We start from the raw sequence: 27,087 nt of genomic DNA, 5'->3' as shown, positions 1-27,087 counted from the left end.
AAAAAGTGCTTGATAGAAAAGAAAAAAAACATTAAAATAACAGAAATTAGTTGATAGCTAGTAGTTAAAGTGACAGAGAATGAGAAGACCACTTAATGTAGAAATACAAATTTATAAAAAAAAATTTAAAAAAGAGTAGAGATGTAGGGTAACAGTAGACAGCAGAACAATCTTCTTTGGCTTTAAGGGAATTGTGAGATTTGTTGCTGGTTCTGAAAGCAGATACATATGGGCACCACATCACAAATGTACAGTGTGCCAGACCCAGACCACGGAAGGCATTAAAAAATAATGAGTAAAATCTTAAAATCAATTCTAAAATCAATTGGAAGCCAATGCAAATATGCTAAAATGGGGTTATGTGAAGTCACTTATTTGTCCTTGTTAAGACTATGGCTGCAAAAAAACATGGGTGGGCTTTGCCCACTGACGTCAGAGAGAGTCAGAACTGCCAGTTTTGTCAAACAGAGAGTCAATTTCTGTCAAACAGAGACTCAGAATAGTCAAATAGAAAGTTACAACTGTCCATTGTGAAAAAAAGTGAAAGAAGTCAGGAAATAATAAAAATCAAATTTGTGAAACATGAAGTTGAAAACAGAATTGCACATTTTTTTAAAAATAATGATAATCAAAAGTAAGGTGAAAGTCAAAGATAACTCCTAAATGTAAAAAAAAAAAGTGGTTGTCATATTCCAGGAAGGCCAATTCAGATATATAATGTGAAATGTTCCACAAATGTTAAAAATTGACAATGAAGTATATCTAAATGTGCTGTACAACACAAATTCATACAACTGTTGCACAAAGTTGCAGAGATTTGCACCACTGTCACACTTTAATTCGAATTCGCATTACTTGTGCTCATCTGACTCTTGTGGTATATTGTAACACTTCTTTAATACTTATTTAATATTATACTTTTTTTTACTAATTACTTCCTTATTCTTTCTAATTCCTCCTCTTATTTCTGTTCGTATTCTCCTATTCTAACTTAAAAATATGTTTTAAAGAATGGACAGCACAGAAGAACAGCAAATCATTTTGTTGACAGTCTTTGAATCTTGAATTTAAAAAATATAACTTTTGACACTCTACCACTAATAATTAACCACAATCTCATGGAAAGAAAATGTCTGATCTTCTTACAATTTGGTAATTAGAGGCTAATTTACTAATTTCCTTCCCATTGATGGCTGAATCCCATCCATATGCCTGAGTTAATGTCCCACTTTTTGCCTTTATTCGTTAAATCAACTCTATTGAGCCCTATTGACCAGTGAAAGCTAACAAGTGTTGGAGAGACCTAGAAGTGCAAAGAGAATAATGAGGTCTCTGTATGATCTGATGTGGCCCATATTGTCTTGTGATCTAGAGTGGCGTGCTCCAGCAGAGCACACACAAATGCACACACACACAGACACACACACACACACACACACACACACACACACACACACACACACTCTAGGACACTAACGAGGGTTTGAAGAACCTCCTTCGACACCTGGGGCTGGAGACACAAAGCATGCCACCCGCCCCGCTGAATGGAGAGGCAAAAAGAGACAGATGACATCTTAAACAAGCATTAACACGCAGGTAGCTAACAAAGCCAGCTCGATCTCATTTACATGTCAAAAGGCATTCACATGCTTCAGGGGGGAGGCATATGTACTGAAATGTACAAATGCAAAGCGTGGATGAATTACATAAGCAAGACTGCACATATGTGGACGGGACACAAAAGCACACGCACGCAGGCAGGCAACAACACACCAGTCCTGGCGACTGATCATTATGAGGAAGAGACTCTGCCTATTGGATCAACAACTGAAGAGAGAGGCTGAGTCACTTGCTTCCTGTCAGTCTCCTTTTCACCCAGAGCTCCTGGCGCTTCAGCTCCTGGTTCCCCCCTGAACGAACCACCCGCTGGCTGCCTTAACCGCTCTCTAATAAACCCATCTGTTGGGTCATTATTGCGTCCACAGCCATCTGAAGAGGGGAGCAACCCTGCAAAGCAGACAGAGAGAGGGCTGAGCACATGGAGAGTGGGAGAGGAGGAGAAGAAGGATAAAACACAGTCAAGGAGTGATTATTGTTTCACTGTTCTTTTCCAGAGAGTTCAATGGAGGGCTGGCATTTGAGGTTGACTCAGAACACGGAAAATTAAGTTTAAAATGTTTATTGCTTTGTCATTTTTTTTGTGTTAATCTGCATTTTTGAGAGAGTGGTAATATCAAGGTTATACACTGTACATTGTTATGATCAATAAAGATTGACAAAATGGGTAATATATTTGTTTGAATAATGATAGTAACAGTCAATTTGGCCCTTGCACATTTCCTCCCATTGGATAATTTTAACCTGATTATGAAGAGTAATGTAAAGTATTACTGTCCCTGCATTTCAGTGATTGTGATGCTGATGTAATGGTGACTGGCAAATGACTTGTTAAAAGAGAATCTAATAAAGGTTTAACTATTAAAAGAGGACAGTGCAAAGCAAATTTAGTTTCATTTTAGACAATCAGGATGAATTTGTTGTGCCCTGTAACTTTTAGGGTTAGGGTTAGGCTCAAATAATACATTTATTTTCTTGTACTTATGTGTTTTGCTAAACAAATGTTTAAATTACATTTTAAATGACAGCATAGAATTTGCTTATAAACACAAAATGCATAAAATCTCTTGATAAAGAACTGACGTCCCACAACTCCTTCACTGAGAAAGAGGAGGGCTGTCAGTGTGTGTACAACTGTTTGAGTGTGCACAGGCTTGTATGCCCATATGTACGGCACAAGTGTGTGTTGTTCTATTGGCATGGGCAGCAGGGAAGGGCTGGTGAGGCTTTAACTTTGCTAAGCTTTTTCCTGCCAGGTCCCTGGGAGATCCCACTGTTCGTTTATATTGAACTTTGTAGGCCGGTGGCTCTGCCAGGCTCCCCTGCCTACTGCTGTAATATAGGAGCTGCTGGGGACCTGCACAGCCAGCAAGACCTAGGGAGAGAGACACAGATCACACCGGCCCTGTGGTTATTACATTTACTTGTGTGTGTGTGAGTGTGTGTCTTTTTAGAGGGGAGTCTTTTTTCCATACTTTTACAGTCTAGGTGTGACGTCTGGCCATTTAGAAGTGTTTGCTTGTGTGAATTTTGTGTTTGTACAATGTGAATTATTGCAATATAAATCTTTGTGTATTTTCGTGTACCCTGTTTGGTGCATGTGTGTGTATTTGTGTGTGTGTGTTTGTGTGTGTGTGTGTGTGTGTGTGTGTGTGTGTGTGTGTGTGTGTGTGTGTGTGTGTGTGTGCATGGAGCTGGCGGTGCTCCACTATGTCCTCTCCAGCTCACACAGCCTCTGTCATAAACAGCCACAGCCTCTGGCAGGTGTTGCGCTGTGGTGCACAGATATGTGTTTCCCAAAGTGACACACACAGAGACACATATGTGCGCACACACATACACACACACACACACATACACACACACACACATAGGTGAATAGACGTCCGGACACACACCATTGGGAATCCCCACAGGTGAGCCTTAGAGGGCAGAGTCAACACCTTATTATTAAAATGCACAGACACCCACATGTGCACACACACATACACACACACACACAGACACACACACATGCACAGTGACAGCTGTTTAGGGTGTCTCATACACTAGCAAGCTCTCATAGGTTACCAGTCTTGTCACAGATATGAATTTCACTTCTAGATTTTGGTTACCTGAAATTTCTTAAAATTGAACCTCTGTAGGCACTGAGAAATCTTTGAGATCAAAATTCAATATTGTCTCAGTTTGGTCTAAATAGACTCAGTATGTAGATATTTCTGACATTTTTTCATATGTATATTGCAATTTAATTTCTCATAGATTAAAGGCATTGTTATTGAAAATAATCCCAAAAAAGTTACTCAAAGAAAAATTACGATTCTGTTCTGTTTTTAAATTTTTCTACAGAAAATCCTTTCAAAACTTCATCTTGATGATTTCCTATTTACAATAAACAATGATTGAAGTGATCCACTTTTTAAATTTAAGTTAAGAGTTAAATTATAGGAAAATTTATAACTGCATGACATTAGAACTGAAAATATAAATCTTCATAATCCTAGCTTCATATTACCAAATGTAATATCAGAAAACATTAGTAAAAAGGCGTCTTTTAATCATGTTAATGTTAATATTTCCTCTGTAGTCTACTATGCACCTGTGCTAGGTGACGCTGCCAAAAAATTAAATAATATATTTGGTTTGAAGTTATGTGGTTGGTTGATGACATTTCACTCAACAAAAACTGAGACCATTTAAAACTGGAATCTTTGTTGTATAGCGCAAACATGTAGATACAGATTTCATCATCAGAGCTATGGGAAATATGATTCATTGGGAGTGTAATTAATATTTTTCCATGTGGTTATGACTGAAAAAACACAAGCAAAGATTATATGAGCTGTGATTATAACATCTGATGTTGAATCTCACCACAAACTGCAACACTCGCCGTTTAAAATATAAATATATGACATTCCCTTAATTAACAGTAAATTACAGTGACAATAACAATACATGATAATAAGTAACTTTAATTATTGGGTGTCATATCATAACACTCTTTACATGCTGGATCCTAAATAATAGAGATATTCAAATTCAACTTTTAAGACATAATGTTAGTCCTAAATGAATCTGCAGCAAGTTGCAGTACAGCATTACAAACTCAAAGATGCAAACAAGACTCGGACTAAACAGGAAATAAAAATCTCAGCTCTGCCGCCACAGATTGGAGAGATAATCCCTACAAAGCAGTGTGTTTATCCCTTATCCAGAAAGAGCAATTCATCAGTGACCCTATAGTGCTATTCTCTGTCCAGGCCCAGCAAGACAGCACTAAATGTTCAAGTGGAGGTAAGTGCCGGCAAGTCCTTTGACAATAAAAGCATGGTTTCAAGCTCCCGGTCAATACAGCTCTTTCCCTCAGAGGGCGCCAGGAGGAGAAGGTGGGGGAGCGGGGAGTACAAGGAGCAGGACTCGGGGTGGAGGGGTCAGAGAGTGTTTGACTGGGGAGTGGGGACTTGTGTGTGTGTGTGTGTGTGTGTGTGTCTCCTCTCCGAGGTTTTGGAGAGAGACATGGTGCTCTCTGTGGAAAGGGAAGATGTCGTCTCCTTGCTTCAGTGAACCCTGCAGAGAGAAGGGCTAACAGGGAGGAAGGTCTTCTCAAAGCGTAAGACAAACCAAATCCCCTGACACCTGCTGAGACAATAAGTCCCTGCTTTAAAAATGTGTGACGGAAGGAACAAAATAGGAAAAAAGATATTGTACTAATGCAAAGCTGGGGCTATCAGAAAGAAACAAATATGCCAACAAAAAAAGATACTGATAACACATATTGTGGATGGTTGCGCACTGACATGTAGCCTTGCAGATGAATTAAAATGAATTAAAACAAATCAAAATGAAACTATCAAATGCAATTAAATGTAAATAAACTTACTGAAATGAAGCACGCTGTCACGAACAACACAAAAGATAGAATAACATGATCGCAATTAAAGTGTTGTGTGATTGTGAGCATGTCATTTACCAAAGCAGTGAACTTCAGACATTTGAATCTGAGTCAGACTACGTCAAAAATATGAGAACTTAAAAGCTGTGAAACTTGACCCACTAAACACTTAACTTAAGAAAACATGAAATAAGACAACATAAGGCAAAGCTGCTAGCCTCAAACACTTACTTATCAGGCGAATGCACTGGGAGGACTTGCAGATAAGTCAACTCGCATACCTTCTGAAAACCAGCAATGCATCGTATGGACCTGTGCTTAAAGCAGGTTGATTGATTGATACTTCAAACAAGTATAAAAGAAACAGCCATGTGAATGACTCAGAGCAACCTCCATAGATGATCACCTACATGCAGCTAAGAAAAAACTTAATTCCAGCTTAACTCGACTTGACTTGAGACTTGGACTTGGCCCAACACACTTCTCACTGTAATTTCCTGTCTGGTCAAGGCTAAGATAAGAGAAGGCCAAATAGCTAAATGATGAACTGCAGGTGTTAAACGAACACCCATAAAACAGTGTCATCAACTCAGCCACAGTCTTTTGACTGAGACATAAATGTGAATCCAGAAATACAATTCAAAGAATGAGCAAAAGTGAATGTGCTCACTTGCACGTAAATGCGTATGTTTGTATAACGCTCCAACATTATGAGGAAATGAAAAGCGGCTTTGGAGCATCTTTTGGCTAGAGTTGCGGCTGTGAAAGAGAAAGGTCACACGTTTCTCTCTCCGACAAAGTTGACCTCATCGTCGAAGCCATGAGACAACAGTGTCAGAGGCTCAGGTCACTGAGGGTGACGATTTGTGCGAGCGTGCGTGTGTGTGTGTTTGTGTGTGTGTGTGTGTGTGTGAGTTTTGTCAGAAAGAGAGAGGGGACAGTAAATGTGTGTCTTAAGTGTGAAATGACACGCTGCTAATCATGATGGAGAAAGATTGTTGTGCAGAATTGTGAACGTGACAAAATGTGTGTGTGGTCAAGCAAATACTCGGTTTGATGATGATAGTATGACTGCGCTGCCCTCTTCACAGCAAAAAGATTGACTTTATGTTTTCACTTTAGGCCTCAGTGCTTGAGTAAAGGACACAAAAATCACAAAGGTAATTTGCTCATCTTCATATTTAAAATTAAGGTTTGTGGGGGGGGAAAACATAAATACCAGGAACATGCCTGTAAACTTTTATTGAATTTGCTTATTGACCTTTCCAGAAAATAATCAGGCTATAGACAGAGAAAACAGAATATAAATAATAATAGAGGAAGTGAGAGTTATGTTTACAAAACTAACTCACATTTTCCGAAAGGATCACAAACACTTACTTAGTGTACTTTTTTGTAAAGGCTAAGTTTTTTAATTTCCAAAAACAGCGCATTATTTGGGGCATTTGTTTTCAGCAGTTGATTAATAGACATTTGGTGCACTGGTGAGTATTTACAGCAACATAACAGTGCATGTGGGTTTGACTCAAAATAAACTAAAGTGACCATGTGCATGTGAATAAATAAAGGAACATGTCACCCGGTGCAGCAGTCTGACTCATTTATGTGTTTTTTATAGTTTTATAGACAATGATGAGGTCTGTGGCACAGATGAACAGGCTATAGATTGACATTGACATCAAGAAAAAGAAAAACAAAACTATCCTTAAATCAGTTGTTTTAGTTGCCTAACCTTAACCACAGTTTATTTGGCATAGCCATCATCTTTCCTTATTCAAAATATAGTTTCCATACATGGATATTGTAGAAAGACATGGTTTAAAAACATCGTAATCCAGTTTACCATACACAAGACTTAAGTACGCAGTGCTTCAGCCACACGTTTTTGAACCTTATATAGCCACAACTCTCAACTGTGATTGTGTAGACATACAGATGAAACAAGGCCAAGTAGTTGAGCAGCCTCCTTTCTGGCAGAAACAGATTCTCCCACACCTCTTCCTGTTCTGTCTGAAGGCTTCTCACAGGTACGATTTCTTGCCCTCGGTTCGGGAACTGAAAATGAGAATCTCCAAATTAGGAGTCAGGGAGTCGTGTCGGAGCCTGACCCTGGATTCTCACCTCCTACCCAGCTGGACCTGTGAATACTGGAGCTGATCTACGGCTCGGCTATGCTTTTCCACTATTCTCTCATCTTTTGTATCTTTTTTTGGTACCTTTGTTTGTCTACAATATTCTCTCTCTGTAATGGGTTTTGCTGTTTTTTGTTTTTTTTTTGTTCTGTGACTCTCTTTGTCTTTGTCTTTCTTCCAACCCTGCTGTTCAAAGAGGAAGGCACAACAAGTTCACCTTCCTGTTATATTCAATGTTCATATTCTCTACAATTTTATATAAGCTCCTTCAAAATTGTTGATGGCACAATAGAGAAGTTATTCTTAATAGACAAAATATAGGAATAAAAATGAGCTTTTCATTTTAATCAAACTTATGAGTTATTTCCCAATCAACTTTTATCAACTGTTTGCCTCTTTGGCATTGATTTTGCTTACAGACAGACTTAAGGTATATGTGAGCACTCCCTGCAGGACTCAATAGTGACAGATCTGGGACATCACAGCCCATTACCACACATGTCCTGTCTCCTATAGCGATCACTGAGACCCTCCATCCCGGGCAGAGAGCTGTTTATCGGGGACCCAGCAAAACATGGCCTGCCTGCGCTCCGTTAGTGCCGTGGGGATGAGCTCCATCCACAAGGGCCTGGGGGTGAAGGAAGACGCTGGCTTTGCCTGTCCTGACAAGGAGGGGAGGGGAAAAGAGACGGAGGAGCGGAGGTGGTGAGGGTTAGTAAAGCATTAGTGGACCCTGCTGGTGTGCTGGCCCCTGTGAACCAGGCAGTGATTGAGTAGTAGTGCCTGGGGCTAAACGTGGCACCTTTGACAGTGTCAGGGTGGCACTATAGTGGCGGCCAGCTAGATGCTTCTGCTACATTACACACCAAACGGTTGTTGGTGGCTATATTCATGCTGACTTGAATCAAGGGATTATGATGGAGAAACAACGCAGCATATGGATGAGGAAAAAAGAGAGACACTACAACAAACTGGGATTTTTTTTTATTCATGATCTACTGGATATCCTTTAACATTTTACTTGTATTAAAGGATCAGTTTTATTTCTGTTGAATCCTTTTAGTGTATCAATTTCTTCAAAATTTAAGTATGTCAGAAACTAAAATAATAATCCTATAATATATTCTGCACATTATCCTTTAACAAGTCTGGTTAGACATATTTGTGGCTGACTGAATACACTGAACCGAAAAGAGGTTGTCAGTGTCTTATGTCTATCTACTGTGCTCTTTTTGCACCGCAGTTATCACACTCAGGGTTTAAAGACTGATCTTGCTATGATAACGACTTGTCTTGGACTATTTCAGTCCGACAGTCTGTCAAATATGCACCCTGTCCCACATTAACATGCACAAAGCACAGCTAAACCCATTAACGATGCTAGCAGGCTGTCGAATCACAAGAACTGCAAAGATCTGGGGATTTGCTGCAATGTGATTAGTGCAACTGAATATATAGCAGCACGTTCTTTAATTTATTTACAATGAGGAACAAGTGTTACGTCTGTTTCCACCTAAACATCCTGTCATTCTTTTGTTTACCTGCAGGTCTCTAAAACATTCTGACATTTTGTTCCCCACGTTTCATGCGACATATAAGTTAGCGTTATCACCTCCACAGGTTTCACTCTTATTTAATCTCTATCAGTCTGTCATTATGTGTTGGTGGGCCGATGCCTTTCATTCACTGCATCAAATGAACATGTGCCCACTTCAACACATTCGTCAAGCTGTCCATTATATTCAAAGCAAACTGGCACTCTCTCGCACAAACACACACGATAACCATTGACAGACTTCTCTCATCACATTTGAAAAACATGCTGCCAAACGCAGGAATGAAAGACATGAAATCACTTTCAGTAGGACATAAAGGCAGCATTGTGGAGTGGCCTGGTGGTAATTACACCACACAGACCCGTACTGAAGGAAGCTATTTAGCAATATGGCCCTGGCCTGGGCCTCTACCGCTGATCTCATTTGGCTGCATTAATTAGTTTGCTCCGAGCTTCGGAGCTGGGTGTTAACGCAGCAGCCCACCGCTTGGCTGGTTGGTTGGTTAGTTAAGATGACTAACACGACAGTCTGTTCAGTTCTGTTGTAAATCTACAGGCCTCCTGAACTTCCTTACACCTCGCTGTTCCCCCTCCTCCATCCTATCAGCCTGAGACAGCTGGGGCTACACAGAGGGCACGACTGCTCCCTGTTCACCACATTCAACATGGTGGCAGCTACAGCAGCACAATAGACTGTGCCGCCTGCCCCATTTGTAGAGGCTTGTTTTGTTTGTGTTTTAAATGAGTTCTCTGATTATAATGATCTCTGAATTCCTACTTCAGAGGAGTAAGAAACCCCTGTTTATGATTAGAAATGTGTCTAAATATTAGGTAGCTGTTGATTTTATAACCTACCGTATATGAAAACTTCGGATAAATGCAGATTATTAAATATTAAGGGGTTTAGGGAAAACCAGAAAGCATTCAATATGCTTGATAGTACTCTAATTCAATAGTTCAGAAAAGCAAGTGATCTTCAGTAACTTTTTAATGGTTGCCCATGAAAATAAAATGCTGCACACAACTCTTCTAAATGGCACTGAAGTTCTCCTTTTCAGCTCGGCTTTGTTCAACACCTCCAATTAGAATAGACAGAAATTACTATTGTACACACAAAAGTCATATGACCAAATATGTTCACCACACTGACCCAAAAAAGGGAAATATGCCTAGATGTCAACTTGATAAATATACAACATATTTGGATCCAAATGCAAGTGATTTTGACAGATTGTACCCCACCATTTCTTCCTATCATATATATGTCTTTCTGGCCTGAATAGAAGCATACTAATTGTAGCTGAATAATAGTTAATAATCTTTACAACTTTATATCTCCTTTGGAAAATTCTTTTAAAGGCAAAAGCTCTAAAACAGTGCTGCTAATGCCTTACAACTCAGAGAACTTTTTTAGTCTTCTAAAGTATCGTGCTCTTTTTCACACCAGAGCTTTTTTGAAGAAGGTGTCAGCTTTTGAAATACAGGACGTCTTATTTTTAGAATGAAACTCCACATTCTCGCTTGCTAGTGAGATTGGTGTTTTTGTGCTGTAAATTTCTGTGGGTTCACAGTAAAATAGCACAGGCAGTCACATGAAGAATTATTTATCCCCCTGCTCTATAAAGCACTATGACAGCCGAAACATGACCCAGCATCTGCATATGTACATACAACATTTTTAAAGGAGAGCCAATAAGAACGCACAAGGAAACCCCCTCCTCATTGACATCTGACCACATGAAAGACACTCTTCACTCTAAACATGCATGTGCCATAAACTCACTTACAGCTTTGTTGATGATATCTCAGCATCTACAAAAGAATAAAACATTGCTACAGTGAGAGGAAATTTCTCATGTCTTATAGTGCTGCGAAACAGCAACATTTACTGTACATGGTATTTGAAGCCGAGTTAAATTGTATTTTGCACTCATCTCAATTCACTGTTTTAATTTGTGTTGTCTTAAAATAACAAATAGTTGCATTGCAAACAGAAACAGAGGAAAGAAAGTATTTAAACCTGCCTGAACCATTCATAAAGCCTTGCACAGAAGACACAGAAGCCGTGTGGCATATGCTGAAGGTGAGCCATGCATGTCAGATAGGTCAGGCAGCAGTAGGTCATTTCCATAAGGTGCCGATGGAGCAGGTGATAGGAGGGTGCTGGCATGAGCGGGGCAGAGGTAGTGGGGCAGATGGACCTGTCTTGCACTGACCATGTATCCCTGCACCCTGCTGGGGCCCCAGGAGGGGACTGAGCAGGCTCCCAGAAAGGAGGGTGTCCCACTGAGACCCTGGCATTGAGCCTTGCCCAGCCTTGGCCTGCACCCATCTCCATAGCCTCCCCCCTCACCCATCCCTCCCTCACCACCCCACCCTGCAAAACACCCTAAACGCTGACCAAGCCCTCAGGGCTCAGGCCAGCCTCCTGGGCTAACAATGGCCCAGACAACAAGCTGGTCTATGGGAAGGCCAGGCCAAATGAGCGTGCCAGAGATGGATTCTTACAGGAAGTGTCACAGCACTGCACCAGTGCAGTTGTGTATTCAAGATTTAGCTACCATGTTAACCTATCTTTACTTCTGCACCACAATGTGTAACACCACAAAAACAAGTTTCAAATGTCAGAAAAATGTATTTATTTTTAAGTTGAAAGAGTAATCTGTTTATGCAGATGTAACTTCTCATCTTTTTATCTGCTTCTTTGGAGGTCCAGTCATTTTCCGTTATGTGGCAAACACACACAGCTTGAGCTGTGAATTTTCTTTGCAAGGTGACATTTCCTGGCTATGTGCAAATAAAGCACACACAGAAACACTGTCACAGACAAAGACTGAGGTGGTTCTCTGCACAAGAGATGACATAATTTCCAATTAAATACATATACTTTTTATTTGACCCATATTATTAACTACAACCTTAAATGAGAGTATGAGGGGTATCATGGAATTATAATTATAGAGAATTATTGTTGACATATTTGAGCATGTTTGATAGTGTGTGGCTGGGGCGATATAGGAAACCTGAAATCTTAAATAAGCTCCTCAAACTATTATTCTCCAATAGAAACTCAATATGCACCACACTGGGTTACAAGTTGTATTTATCGACCCATGGCTGCCTCTCTGCAGCTGAACGAGGCTTGGTTAAATCATGAGGGAGGAGGTTGGTAGGGGGTTGCAGAGCAGTAGATTGGCGATAATTGGTTGAAGGACAGTATACAGTAATAAAGGGTCTAAATAGCCAGGCTTGAGTAATTCCTGTCATGTTTTTACCACTTCTATTTCCATACCAATTAAACCTTGTTGAAGCTGCAATGATGAGAAAATGGAGGTGCAAAGGATGTGGAATAGCTAAACACACCAAAGCTGTGCTCCGCTTATATTTATGTGACTTCTTATTTATTAGAAATGTCACATTTTTCAGATATTTTTTCAGTATTTTCTTGACTGTTTTGAAAAGTGGATGCATTAATATATTTATGAGGAATACTGTAAACTGTGTAACACTGTGTTACTGTTCCAAAAGCTGAGCCATTGTTTCTTTGAGGTGTCCTGTTGAGGATATGTGCGCAGGCTTTGTGGAGTGCAGAGGTTTCAATTGACATGATGCTTCTGATTAAAATATGGATTATCTTACTTCATTCTTTTGATCTTACTTCATTCTCCTCCGAATACAGAGGAAGAGGAAGAGAGTGGGTTATGGATAGTGGAAAAGAGAGATTGAGAGGTAGACTAGATGGAAATCAGACGGATCAGATGGAGATGGATCTCTGGAGAATATCCACTAGCGCTGTCATCCCGTGATGAGCCACCTATAATCCACGAGGACGAATAGGTCTCATTTCAAAGTAAGATGGGGGGTCGCATTGATTCCACTCGACTGAGAGATCTGATTTAACTTTTGAATGTAAGAGCATGAGCTAGCCCTCCCCAATCTCAGTTCAGATGAAATTGGCTTTGTTGCATTAGATATTCTCTTGCTGGCCAGCGGACCGTGCTCGGTGCAGTGTTTTGTCACATTGTGAGGGCTAAGTTATACAGGGTTGGTGTTACACACACCTGCACAGCTGGAGGGCATGCCCATACATGATGCCACAGCAGTCTTGGCTTAGTTTAAGTTGTCTCCGTAGAACAGAGCCAAGTCCTATAATATTACATCTCTGTCTGAAGCAGATCAACTAGCAGCTGCTCAAAAAAAGTATACATTCTAAATATTTTCACTTATGCATTATATACCATTCACCCTTTTGTGTGTTCAAGTTTTGGTGTTTTTGCACAGTATGCAAAAATGTGTATAACAGGGACAACATCTGTGTGATTTCAACTTAAAGGAATAGTTCGACATTTTGGGATGATTTCTCTTAACCAGGAGCAGCAACTTCAAACCACAACTCCATGTTTTTCACGTAGGTTTTTGTACGAATTAAAGAAAAGATATGTAACATGTTAATGAGAGAGCTTCAGAAGAGCTGATAAGTTAATTTCTTACCTTTAGACAGCTGTTTCCCTGTGCTTGCTATCTTTATTCTAAGATAAGCTAAGTGTCTGCTGGCTGTAGCTTCATATTTATCGCACACACTGTATAAGAGACTGGTATCAATCTTCTCTCGACAAGAAAGCAAATAGGCGTATTTCCTGGTATTCCTTGAAGTGAAATGTGTGAATAATATGTTTGAATGGTAGAGGAAATGGTGGCAACTTATCTGAGTAGGGGAAGATTGTACTTTTACTGTATAAACACTACTGTTACTAGATAACATATCATCTGTAGTGACTATAAAAAAGAAGAAAGGTATAAAGTAACGCTGTTTTTAGGGCAGAACTGCTAATGAACATAAGCAGTTCAAGTGTTTTAATTATATACTGTACATTACACTGCATCATATTGAATGCCACATTTTAAATGCTAAAAAATTGTACTAAGAAGGCACTTAAAAATTCACTTCACAGTTGTATATGGATATACAGTATGCATGGGATTGAAAGGTGAAAAGTATATGAATGCAGCAGCTGTACTATATGAGACCAAGACTGATGTCTGATGAGCGTGTGAGGACAGAGACTGATAAGTACGAGCCAGGGGCCACAGCTGAGGAGTGTGGTCCCCCCTTGTTGACAAAGCAGGAGTCCTACTCCAGGCCTGTGTTTACGTTTCCCTTCGAGTGTTTCCCCCCACGGCGCTCCATCCAATTCTCCTCAACAAGAGAACATGAGGGAGCGGGGTAAAATGAGAGTGGGCTCATTAATGGAAGGGGACAAATTGACATGTGGCGTTTTGTGAGGTGAGTGCCCAACCTCTCGACCGCTGATTACCATTCGCTAATGAGCACCCCGGTTTGTATGTCTCTGCGTTTCTCTCTCCCTGCCTCTCTGCAGAATGTTCTTTCTCCTCTCCAGCTTTGTGCAGGCCTGGAGTGGCCAGTGGACCATAGGTGCGCTGTTAATAGGGAGACGCACACATCAGTAATTAAAGCAGCAGGGGGCCTTGTACTATACCACCTCCCTCCAATCCCCCGTCTTTAAAGCCTGCCCTCCCCTTATAATTCAATCCTGTCTGCCGAATTGATCATTGTGCGGGGCCAGTTTTGCCCCTGGCAGTTTTGTCACTTTCTAATGATGCCTTTCAGAGAGGCAAGGCCTGTGTCCTACCAGCACCAGGACCAGTTGGGGCTAATCGTTCGTTGTCTTCTTGCCAAACTCAGTCCATCTGATGAAAAGCCTTGCATTTATCCACAAGCATACTACCTAACGTGTAGATACACATGTAATATAAACACACACACACACACAATCAATCAACCACTTTGAACTGGAGTGGGATGCTCAAACGTATTGGGTGGTGTTCTTGGCTTTAATGAAACCTGAATTTTCCTATCCACTAACCCATCTTAGGTATCTGTCTCCCCTCCATTATGAAATCACAGTGTATTGAACCTACACACTCAAGACACACACAAGATGAAAGGAAAGCTTTGTCCAACTTTGTTAACGGTGCTTTTCTACATGCATGTGACATGGAGCATGAATAACAGATGCAAGCAAGATGCATAGCAAGAAAACAATTAACTCCAATTGAACATAAATGTCAATTCTGTGGATGACCAGATGTGATTTATGAGTTAAGTTGCCTTAAAGGACACTTAAAGTTGCGTCATGTTGGCCCAGACACACATAATGTCCTTCAGACTATTAAACAAAGCAGAAATGGACCTGTCAATGTAGGTCATGTGTACTGCTAGACATGTTGAGCCTGACAGCTGCACAGACACAATATATATCTGTAATCCATGGCATTTGCCAAGGTCCCTGTCCAGCATTGGACCCCTTGAATTATCCAGGGCCCTTAACCCTCCCCTAAGGGCACCCTTGGTCGTGTCTACATGTCCCTCCTCACTCTGCTAAGACAATCCATTGGGAATGTCTCTCACTTCTGCAGACCATACTTATTTCAAGAGTGTGCAAGACGGCGGGGAATCACGATCACAAAAGTTAAATTTTACTGATACAAATTTGATTCAGTGGTTGATGGAGAGTTTCAAGGATTCAAGGTTTCATCGTCGTACAATGAAAATAGACTCACCCTAACCATGTTTCTAGCCTATTCTTACACTTATTAAACTTTATATCTGCTCTGCAAAAGCAATGAGCAATAGGAAATCCTGTGGGTATTGAGCAGCAATGCTTCCTCTCTGTATTCTGATGCCATTCATAGCTATGGCTGTGTGTGCATACAATATGTAATTAAAATAACCCAGCCAAGGTGTTTTAACATGGCATTCTGTGCTTCCCTGGGCCATGTTTGTTCTGCTTCCTGCCCTGTTCAGCTCCCCCTTATCTCTTAGACCCCCTTGAGTATGGTGTTTTACATTTCTGTTTGTAAAACTGTCAACACATCCACTGGCTGTACTAACGTGTGATTTAGCGCCAACAGAGAGGAGGGATAGAGAGTGAGAGAGAGGCAACTGCATGAGATCTTGCACATTCTCAAAGTGGAATATTTTTTCACTGTTATCCCCCTAACCCCCAACTCCCCACCTCCAAAGATGCCTTGATGTTTGTGAAGTGCTTTTCTTACCCTTTAACAAGCGCATCATCTCTTCTGCTTTGTTATATTCATTTTCTAATATTGGCCATTGATATATGCATGCTATCTACGCATTTTATTCCAAATATGATATTAGGAATACACAGAAGTTTTGTAATCTGTACCTGTGCAAGTTCCTGTGTTGAGATGCAATTTAAATGTGTAAAAAATGAAAGTATTTATACGGAGAGAAAAGAAAATCATCACGCAAGCAATATCTCAAAGCTTCCTTGACTCTGTTATGTGAGCAGAGAGCAAGAGAGGAGAACATGTTCAAAAGAAATTGGATTAATGTGTGGAGTTGAACTGTGTGTGAAATTTACACCTGTCACACTCTTTTCAAATCCTCTTTCATACCTGGGGGAAGTGGTGGCACTTAAGCACTGGAAAATAAATAACAGCTACAAATCTTACAGAGTCTTGTTTTTTTATAAGTTATTGTTTATAGAAACTGCTCACATGTATGTATACAGCCTGGTCACATATCATACATCGCACACATACACACTTGAAACTGTATCCTCCGTAAGATGTAGCTCATTTCACTCTAAATGAAATCTGAAACGAAAACAGTAAAAAAAAAAAATACACCAACAAAATGAAATGTCAAAACAAACATCTTAAAAATGGAACTTAGTGATTGTGGAAAGTGGAAATGTTGGATTTTAGAAATTACTACACACGTCCGCAACACAAGTACACTGTTCAAAAAAAGCCGCACAAGCATCAGCTGTCATACATAACACACCCACATCCAGCCTTTCCACCAGAAACAGAGGAAATCCCACATTTTAATCATAGAAATACTGTTGCCTGGCTTTGGATTTGAGATTTTTTTTATTTTTTTTTTTTTTTACTTTGTTTGGCTTTAATTTACACCTCTGTTTTGCAGCTGTGAGAGGGGAATTCAGCTTCTGTCCCTTTGGAGGGGAGCACTGGCAGCAGAACATTAGCTCATTTTAGCGGCCAGTGTAATAATCTGTGCACCGGAGGGCCTCTGTTGGAAGCTCTACTTTGCGCTAAAGCATTGGAGGCTCCCCTGTCAATAACGAGACAGTCACTTCATTATAGCTTCACAAGTCATCCATTTATTATCTATTGGCCCCATCAGAGAATGATAGAGCAAGGAGTCAGATGTTACAATATATTAATCAAAGATGCACCATTGTGTCAAAATGTAATTTTCTGCTACAGGACTGGAGATGTAATTGTTTGATTTGACAACAGAAGTACATAATGTGCCCAGGGACAGAGCCGTACGCATTCAGGCGCATACACAAATAGTTGAAGTGTGGGTTAAGCTAATGTTTAAATTTAAGATATCAGGCTGTACCTTATGAAAAAAAAAGAGAAGTGAAAGTATGATTGGTGTGTTGTTTTTAAGAGGAACCTCAGTTATACCGAAGCACACTTCTACAATTATTACCAAATGTGCACGCAATAAAAAGTAGAAGTTCTCAATATATTGAAATTTAAAATGAATGAGTGAAATTTTTTGGTGGTTTCCAGGGTTGTACTGAAAATGTATTGTTTATTATCACCTATTTCCACTACTGGTTGGAAGTATTACTTGTCTATTTTTTTTGTTTTTCCTGATTTGATTCCTGAAATTATGAAAACGTTTAGTAAAATCCATTAAATATTTATAAGTGTGTATTTCTCTTTGATAAACACTATGTTGAGTTACTGCTTGTACGTACTGTATTTTGAGGAAGACCAAAATGTGAGAAGCTGATTTCTAAGTGTTCTGCGTGATCACTTGTTAAAATCTTGTGACTCTTCCTCCACTCAGAATTCCTTTAATCAACTTAAAAAATTCTTTAGTTGCTACTCAGATTGAAAAAAAAAAAGAAAATTTAAAAAAAAAAAAAAAAGAACTGAAAAAAAGGAGATGGCACAACACTTCTGAAGGCCTAAATGTGTGAATCCACAGACACGTCTGCATGAGCGTAGTGGCTTAGTGCCGATTATAGTTGCACCAAATGTTGAATAGGACTTTCAAAAAACACATTCATGAGAAGCTGTGAGAAATTCACTCACACCAGCAAATGCAAAAGCTGACCACAGCCAACAAAAGGAGCAGAGCAAAAAAGCTGCATTAGCGAGCAGGCAACTGTAACTGAAGACAAGGAAGAGCGATGCAGAACACCCAAACACACACACACACACACATAGAGAGAGACAAAAATAAAGATATATGACTCTCATCACAGCTTACAAAATTTTGTACAGTTTTTAATACAGGAGACATTTTACAGAGAAGGGAAGTGTTATTGCGTGAATATTGGTAATAATGGCATAACTGTAACGGATTGGAATAGTATTTCTTCTTCTTTTTTTTTTTTTTTCTTGACCAAATAAAAACCGTCAGCAAACAAGTGGAAACTAAAACCTAACCCCGCGGCAGCAAAGTTTGCTGTCACACTCACAACAAGCAGACAGAGAGAGACAGCCCCGAGACCCCGACAAACCCCTTTCACATGTAATGATTATTCCCCTTCATTAAAACTGCTAGTAACCCTGTTAGGCTGGAATAGACTCACTACGGGTAATCGTGAAAACACTTTTAATCAACGCACAGCAACAGTAGAGACCTTGCTAGAATGCATTCACTCCAAATAAAGCAGGCTCTTTATAAACAGGCGCAGCAAAACAGCTAAGACCCTGATAAGACTCCTCACACTCTCCATGGCGAAACCTGCCTGTGAATGTCTCCTGACAGCTCCTTAGCCCTTGTTAGAAAGAATCACTTCCTAATGATTCAACCCAGCTTGGAAACATCAACACACACAAAGTAACACTTGGGCATGCAGTCCTAACATAGCCTACATGCACATACAGTCGCTGCGGTTAACTCGAGGTACTGATGTGTACGGTTATGTGTATCAGCTATGATCACTTTCTAGGAGCTATGGAACAAAACTGATGTCAAATTCAATATAAATTCAGCACTAAATTATTAAGGTGCATTGTTGATAAGAACAGCTTTATCAGCACAAAACAAAACTTTTAAATTAAACTGGAATTTAAGAGAACATCTCTGGTCACGAATAAGATATTTTCAAAACATATTTTCATCATTTTTAGGGTTAATTGTTGTATTTCACATATAAATTCTCCTTTCTGATTACACAATATATTGAATAAACTCATTTAGTGTTTTACAATAATGTTAAACATTTTTCTGGTTGGATCTTGGTGACTGTAAAAAAAAACTAATTGGACTGTAATTCTTTTATAGTTCACACCCGTGAAAAGGAAAAAAAAAAAAAAAAACCTGCCACCTCTGTGCACACTGTGGCTGACACAAATGTATGCGTGTGCTTGCTCGTAGGCACACACACACACACACACACACACACACACACACACATTTGTACGTGTACACATGCAATGCCTGCGTGCGCACACACATACACAAGCACACAAACAGGGCAGTTGACACATGGTATATCAGCAGGCGCAGTTCTTTTGTCCTCTTGCTAGTTTTAGCAACACCACCGCTCTTGGAACACATTGCGCTTTTGTCTTGAATGTGTATGATGCAAATGTAAAACAGAACTGAAATGGTGTTTAATTTGAAATAAGGATGTAAAATCTATTTGGTTATCCCTGCTTAAATAGTGAAATATAAAACAATATTCTTTTTTTTTTCCTTCTCTATTTTTATTCACCTTTAAGCTGAAGATACAATTCTTATAATATATTATATCTGGATAATACAGGGGCTTTGATTCCGAGAGACCTGCATTGTGCTCTCTTAAATTTTTAACCAAAAAAACAAATGATGACAAAAATCAATGTGTGACTAAGATTTTTTCAAAGTCTTCCCCTGTGACTCATACGTGTTTATTCTCTCACTAGGCAGCAGCTGTATTTTGGTGATGATCTGGAGCGTGGTGTTTGAACTTTGCCTGAGCCGTCAATCATGCCGACCGTAGGTGGGGTTTGAGTCATGGGTGATATGATTTTGACAGGTATGATTCACTGCCAAGGAGCAGGCATTCATGTGCACAAACAAACACACACAATGATTCAATGGAGGCTTAAATAATATGATATTTGTAGGTCGAGGAAGAATACTAATTGTTGTCCTGCGGATTGAGTAAACAGACACTCTTCATCTCATCAGGACTATTCTGGATAAATGCGGCTTACATAACATTTCATAATACATTTCCAATAATCTTGACCAAATGTTCCCTCACTGCATATATATCTTTCTGCTCAGGTATGCTACCCACTCTCTCTTGTGTAAATCTATCTCATCCAACACAGGCTTATCCCACAGATGCTGTCACTCCTTCATCCTGGGTGTGAGAAATATGGGGGCCTAAGGTGCTACTCTGTAATCAGGCTGGACTGTTGTGCCTCATCCTGCCAGCGTACAGCGAGACGTGCTGGTAAGCGCCACAACTTCACAAGGCTGCCGTGTGACCCCGCATAGCCACGGGGTCTCCGCTGCCTCTTCATTTGTCAGACGCAGTGTGGTGGAGCAGCCAGAGAAAGAAACCCGACGAACACCGAGCAGAAACATAGATACACAAGAGCAAACGAGGTCTTAAACGCTCTGTCTGACATGGATGATCTTCGGTGTGGAATTACACAAATGGATGACGTGGCGTCAAAAATAGTGAAAAGGCAGATGTGACATTGGTTATATTTTCACTTGCATCTATTGGCAGTGAGGACGGATTATGAAATACAGTCCTCATCCAATGCTCTGCGTGTGAACAGCAGATTCCATGGCTGAAGCTTTTTCTGTCTGCCTTCCCCACATGCTCTTAACAGCGCTCTTAACACCTACAATTATATATTTATATCTTTTTTAAAAAATGAAAACATGATTGGACCAAATTACTTACATCTTGCGTCAGTCTGTAAAAAGCTTAACATCTTGACATTGGCTTTTAGTGAAGGCCGCAGCTTCCCAGGAGTGTAGCATGCCATGGCAACAGATGATGAGAGCAGCTTCACCATACCTCAGGATCCCACTTTTGAGTCCGTGCTCCATCGAGGGAGTGGATGTTGAACAGGTTTTGGGTTCAGCACTGAAAAAAAAATCATACAGTTCAACTGTTGGATTGAGCCATGTAGTAGCAGAAAAGTCTCCAAAAAATAATAAATAGATAAATAAAGCTTCGGAAAGCAATCAACAGTTCGATCAGTTAATATACACAACACAATACTTTTTTTAAAAATCTAGAAATCTGGATAAAAATGTATGAGTTTATATTTGAAGTACAGAAAAATTTACAATGCATAAACCCCAAACTATAGAACACTTTATAAAGGAGCCTCTGTTGCTCATGCTTTTGTTCCAAAGTCTCAAAGTGCCCCCTAGTGGGTCTTTTCTGTCTCTGCTCTCAACAAGGTCTGGGAAACATTTGACCCGATAACGAGGTCTTGGTAGTTCACTGTGTTAATTAAGAGGGCATTTCCGACATGGGATCACAGGATAACACTCAGTGTCTAACACAAATAGAGTGCATTAGCTGTTTGCTCTACTATAACAAACTCCCAGTGGGGAACGAAGTACTCGGATCCTTTACTTAAGAGTAGAAATACTGTCGTCTAAAAATACTGAATTACAAGAGAAAGTCCTGAATTAAACATGCTACTAGAGTAAAAGTATTGAAGTATTATCACCAAAATGTAATTAATATACAGTATTATCAATAGTAAAATAGTATCAAAAGTCACTGCTTATGCAGAATGTGTTATATTATTATAGTATATTAGTGATTAGTATTTGTTAGTGATAGTTTCTATCACTAACAAATACATGTGAGAGGATTTTAATGTTGTAGTCCATCAATGTGGAGCCAATTTTAGATACTTTGGGTAGATTAATAGTAATAGTACTGCATCATATTATATTATATATAAGTGTACACTTTCACACAAATGCATAACAAGACAATTAAAACAACAGAATATTAAAATATATTATTTCATGTAAAAGCTTCATCTGAAAAGTAACTAAAGCTGTCAAATAAATGCAGTGGAGCAGAAAGTACAACATTTCCCTCTGAAATGTAGTGGAGTGGGATTATAAAGTAACATCAAATGGGAATACTCAAGTAGAGTACAAGTACTTTAAAGTTGTACTTGAGTACAATACTTGTGTAAATGTACTTAGTTACTTTCCACCACTGCAAACTGCTGTGTCTATGAAGGTAAACTGACTTCAAATCATCAGACACAGGCAGTTGTAATAACACTAAGATATAAAGAAACCAATAAACATTATATTAAATATTAAAATACAGATTAAGACTTTAAGCACATTTAATGCCATATATAGGCAAATATATGGCATTAAATTGGCAATTACATAATATCTCAGTGTTTTAATCATATATTATTGATCCCTGTAGGCAAATCTGGGTGTTCTGGTCCAATTATATTGCTCTCACTTATTATACCATCCTGTTACAACCCCAACTAGACATTAAATACCTTTACATCATGAAATTGACCCACCACAATTAATATGATAGTTCTCCTTCCAATTGTGATATCCCAGCCTTCTTCTATTGCTGTTATTCAAGCCACATGGAGCACAAGAAAAAAACTGGACAGTCTGCGTAGAACAGCCTCCAAAGCCATGGCTGATTGATAATACACTGTCTTTCCATCCCTCCATAACTCCTTCCCACAACACAACCTGGCACCTTGTCCCACTGGCTGGCCCTGAAGGAAAACAATTACCAGAGAGGCGGAACAACGATACCCGGAAAACATCTGCTTGTGCCGGCTGGGGCCACTGACATGCCTGAATGTGTATCCCTGCTGGCTTACATACTGCAGAGGACACATGCCTGCCTGGAGATGCCGAGGGGCCTGAGCATACAGGGCCCCGTCTCCTGCTCCACACAGCCTGTTCAAGCCTACCCACCTGCCTCTCTGACTGCCTCTCTGCCTTCTCTCTAGCAATGGCAGCTCTGTCTGAACAGACGAGGGCCCGCCTGTCAGAGCAGTTGTTCGTTTGGGTGAATTCCCTTCTGGTTGGACAAGACGGTGGAACCAGTATGGCTTCTACAGTAAGTTGACACAGACAGGAAGGCGATGAAGACGGCACAATGGGCCAACACCCACACAGTATGAGGCCTCCCTAAGCTCAACAGATGGGAAGGTCCCATTCTGTTTGACAAGCTGGGCACAAGCGACCTGAACAACACTTAACCCTGTACAGTAGGTATACCACCAGGCTCTTAAGGAGCTTGATGGGAAGCCAAACACCCATTACCATTGTTACTGCCTAAGAAATAATTATTTAATGAGCTGGTACAATCTCAAATTTACAGACGCTTGTCTTGTCTTTAAGATTCTGCATGACTTGCCCCCCCCCCTCCGATCCACCCCTCCTATTAGTGGCTCTAAAAAGCAGAAAAACAACTGATGATAGATAGATATGAGCTTAACAATAATCAAAGAGCACAGAAAGACAACAGTTAATTAAACAGTATATGTCATATACATACTAAATGGTACATAGTAGAGTCTTATCATGCTCTCTATGCAACACTTGATCTCCTGCTTGCTGACAACAAGACAACAGAGCAGCAATATGGCCTTTGTGCATTATCAACTATGATGTTTTATCTCTTTAGAGAATGTGAATCAAGCGTTAGTTCAAACATGCCTCATTCTACTTAGTGTTTATTGAGTTTATGTTGCCACCTTGTGGCCGTCATGGAGGCCTACTGATCTTTGACCAACAGTAATTTCCTGCTGCCAATTGGTATCCAACCAGAGCATTGTAATCCCTTAAGGAGGTGACAAGATGATTGGAGGGATAAGAGAGAAAAATACTGTCTTCCTTAAACACTTGTTTAATACCGGATACTTAACAGGCTTCTAAAAAAAAAAAAAGCCTACAGTTAATATAATCTTGTCACTATGCAACATTTAAATACTCATATAATACATTTAATATATTCAGCTGAAATACAGAATTACTATTATACTACTATCTATTATACTACTATCACCAATAACTATCATATATTATCAATAGTACTATTTGAATTTGAATTTCATGTTCCTGCCATTTTTCAGTTACACAGTGCTGGTTATATAATAAATCTATTCTCACTCAGCACTTGCACTCCCTGTTCAGCTTTAACGGGCCTGGTTTCACCTCACCTTCAACCAGGCAGGTCGGCCCCTCCCACGGTAGTAGAGCTACTGCTGCTTTCACATACAGTAGGACATATTGAAGACTGCTGCTACTGTAATGATGTAGATGATGGTGTCAATTCAATGCATTATTACTATTTTTGTCTATTTGTTTCTAAGCTGAACCCATATTATCTTATAATTATCTTTAAAGTGTAAAGAAATGAAATTAATTAAATAAAACCTGTCCATACAGTATTTGCTCCTCCTCAATTGCTTTAGAAATAAATGCAACTTTCTAAAATTTAGTTTGGGCTACAGCTAGAGAACTAATAAGACATCAACAATATTACATTATTTTCAGGAAATAGTTGCTTGTTATAGTTTCCCAGAGTCAGAGGTGGCGCCTTCAAATGTTTTTTTTTTTTTTTTTGCAATTTTGCTTTAAAAAATACTAGATTATCTAAATAGTTTCCAAACAATTGTCAATGTCAAGTTCCTCTTGCATCTGAGTCATTTACAACCAAAACCTTATTGCACAGGCTTAGATTTCTGCAGGTGGTCCAATCTATAAACATCCTAACATATGTAAATGAATTTAAGTGTTTGAGGTACTTTTCTTGCAGTTTTGATTTGAAGCACTTAAGGCAAGCTCTAACCATTCGCAACCTGTGATGTCTCGGACACAGGATCTTTCATAGAGCACCTGAAGGCAGCATTTTTTGACATGGGCTCGGTGTAAGGTGTAAGGGGAGGTGGGAGGGAGTGAGGAAGGAGGGAGGGAGGGAGGAGGAGGAGGGTTTGTTTGGTGACAGCAGCAGCGGGTTTGTGCAGCTTTGACTCTGAGCACTGCCTCCCAAGCGGTGACAACCGGAGTGTCTCGCAGCCTCCTCTCTGCAAGTGTTTTGACGGAATAACTTCTCATACAACTAAATGAACCGATTGCCTGTTGTTCTGCCCCAGACTGCTGTGGCTTTCCGCGTCAGAGCAACAACAGAGATGTAAAGCAAGTTGCACTACCCGCATCTTCCTCTTGATATGCTTCTGACATAACGAGGAGCCAAGAAGTGACAGAGGTATTTTGGCATTATTTCGCGACTTGTTTATGTTAATATACCGCCGCCATACGCAGGTGAAGAGCACAGAGACGGCGCTAGAAGCCCTGTCAGCGGCGACAACCCCTCGTTGAGCTGTTTAGAAAAGTCTCTCTCCTATTTTAGTCGGATAATAAAGCTTGTGGAAGCTGCTTTAACCTGCTATAAGTAACATGTCCATCGGTAACTGCAGCTTTAATTGTCTATAAGCGTGAATTGAAAGCAAGCGGATGCACATTAGCAACTCAGGAAGGAGCCAACTTTGAACGTTTTTTGAACTTAAAATTAACCCTGAACCTTAATATACCTGCTAGGTAATTAGCCATGGCGTAGATATATAATACAACTATAATAAAATGACATACCATTCAGAATTCGTCTCAATTAGCAGCTAACTTGTAATAATCATCCTTTATTTGCAGAGATGCTAGGAACGTTAGGAAATACGTCACAGCTGACGTCACAAGGCTAATTAACATGGGCCAACAGGTGCTTTTACCTGAGATGTTAACATGCCAAATGCTGTAGCCTGGTCTTGCTGCTCTCAACGTGCTGCACTGGTAAAGTGCTTTGTTAAAGGTCCTTCAGGACATCCATTTACGAGGCAGCTCATCTCAGTCGAGAGAACAACCAACTGACCTCATAACTTATTGATGGCCCCAGAATGCAGAATGAAGCAACTCAGTGCTAAACATCACCAGGCTGCTGAATTCTGGATTAGTTTTTGATCTGTCCTTCAGACAAGAACACATGTTTCCTTTTGTTTTTCTGTGTTGGACTTAAAAACACTCTGTGCACTTGCTACTGATATAGTTCAGTGAAGTTTTTTCTTAGACAAGCCATATAAAGGTTTTTCTTTTACAGCATAGTCACTCATCACAACTACCTGTGCAAAGGTGTTTTTAACGGGTAAAACCTCTTCATGGAATTTTTGCACCCAGCCCTTAGTTTGCATGATAAAAAAGGCTTAGATATACCTGTGGTGCTTCTCATACATACTTCATTCAGCGAACAAGATGATTATAACTCAATGGTTCATGAGGAAAAATTCTAATTTTGATCATTCACTGTCACAGGCGGGTATGAGGTCAGAGGTCAGCAGCGTCCCGCAGTGCAACATCCCTGAAGCTGGCAGGGATTCATTTTGTGAAGCCAAATAGTTTTTTTGGGTTAGGAAGTTTTTTGACTGACGAGGAGTTAGTGATCAGCTTGACTGCTTCCTTTCCTATCTCGGGAGAGGAATTATCTTTTATTAAAAGAAATGAATATTACTTCAGATGACTCATGATAGAGGAGATCTTGAATGGCTGACAAGTGATCAACACAAAATCTCTTCATTCTGCCTATGTGCTGTAATGCAAAGGACTTTTACATAAATGCAAATAGTGCTGGATTATATAGTGTATGGTAGATGACAAAGACCCAGAGGCTATTAATAAACATTTCTTTTTTTTCTTCCTCTTTTTTTTTTTTTTTTAAACAGTGTTTTTCTTTACACAAAGCTGGTTATTATGGGAAGCTGCGGCTTTAGGCACATTCTCTAAAACGAATAAAAACAAATATGCAAATGGAGTTTATGTACTT

The 27,087-nt window shown here is 39.8% G+C and overlaps 1 protein-coding gene and 1 long non-coding RNA gene across 5 annotated transcripts in view; one reads left to right on the top strand and one right to left on the bottom strand.

The window, feature by feature from the left end:
- Nucleotides 1-25,938, bottom strand: LOC137198716 (uncharacterized). Of its 2 annotated transcripts, none has more exons than XR_010931665.1 (3): nt 25,869-25,938; nt 21,151-21,336; nt 1-2,007 (listed from the first exon to the last, which is right to left on the bottom strand). It is a non-coding gene; the product is annotated as an uncharacterized lncRNA (long non-coding RNA). The 2 variants fall into 2 exon arrangements; XR_010931666.1 differs by lacking the exon at nt 1-2,007 and adding an exon at nt 6,866-8,306.
- Nucleotides 25,219-27,087, top strand: part of LOC137198715 (RNA-binding motif, single-stranded-interacting protein 3) — a 297,503-nt gene continuing 295,634 nt past the window's right edge. For 2 of the 3 annotated variants that reach the window (XM_067612611.1, XM_067612610.1), the window contains exon 1: nt 25,225-25,485. The gene's annotated coding sequence lies outside the window, so the exon portion shown is untranslated. Of the gene's footprint in view, nt 25,486-27,087 lie in introns of all 3 variants that reach the window. The other variant, XM_067612609.1, reaches the window with a different exon arrangement.

The sequence above is a fragment of the Thunnus thynnus genome, chromosome 15, assembly GCF_963924715.1.
Source record: "Thunnus thynnus chromosome 15, fThuThy2.1, whole genome shotgun sequence".
NCBI classification, from domain to species: Eukaryota; Metazoa; Chordata; class Actinopteri; order Scombriformes; family Scombridae; genus Thunnus; species Thunnus thynnus.
This window is presented reverse-complemented; position numbering and strand designations above follow the sequence as displayed.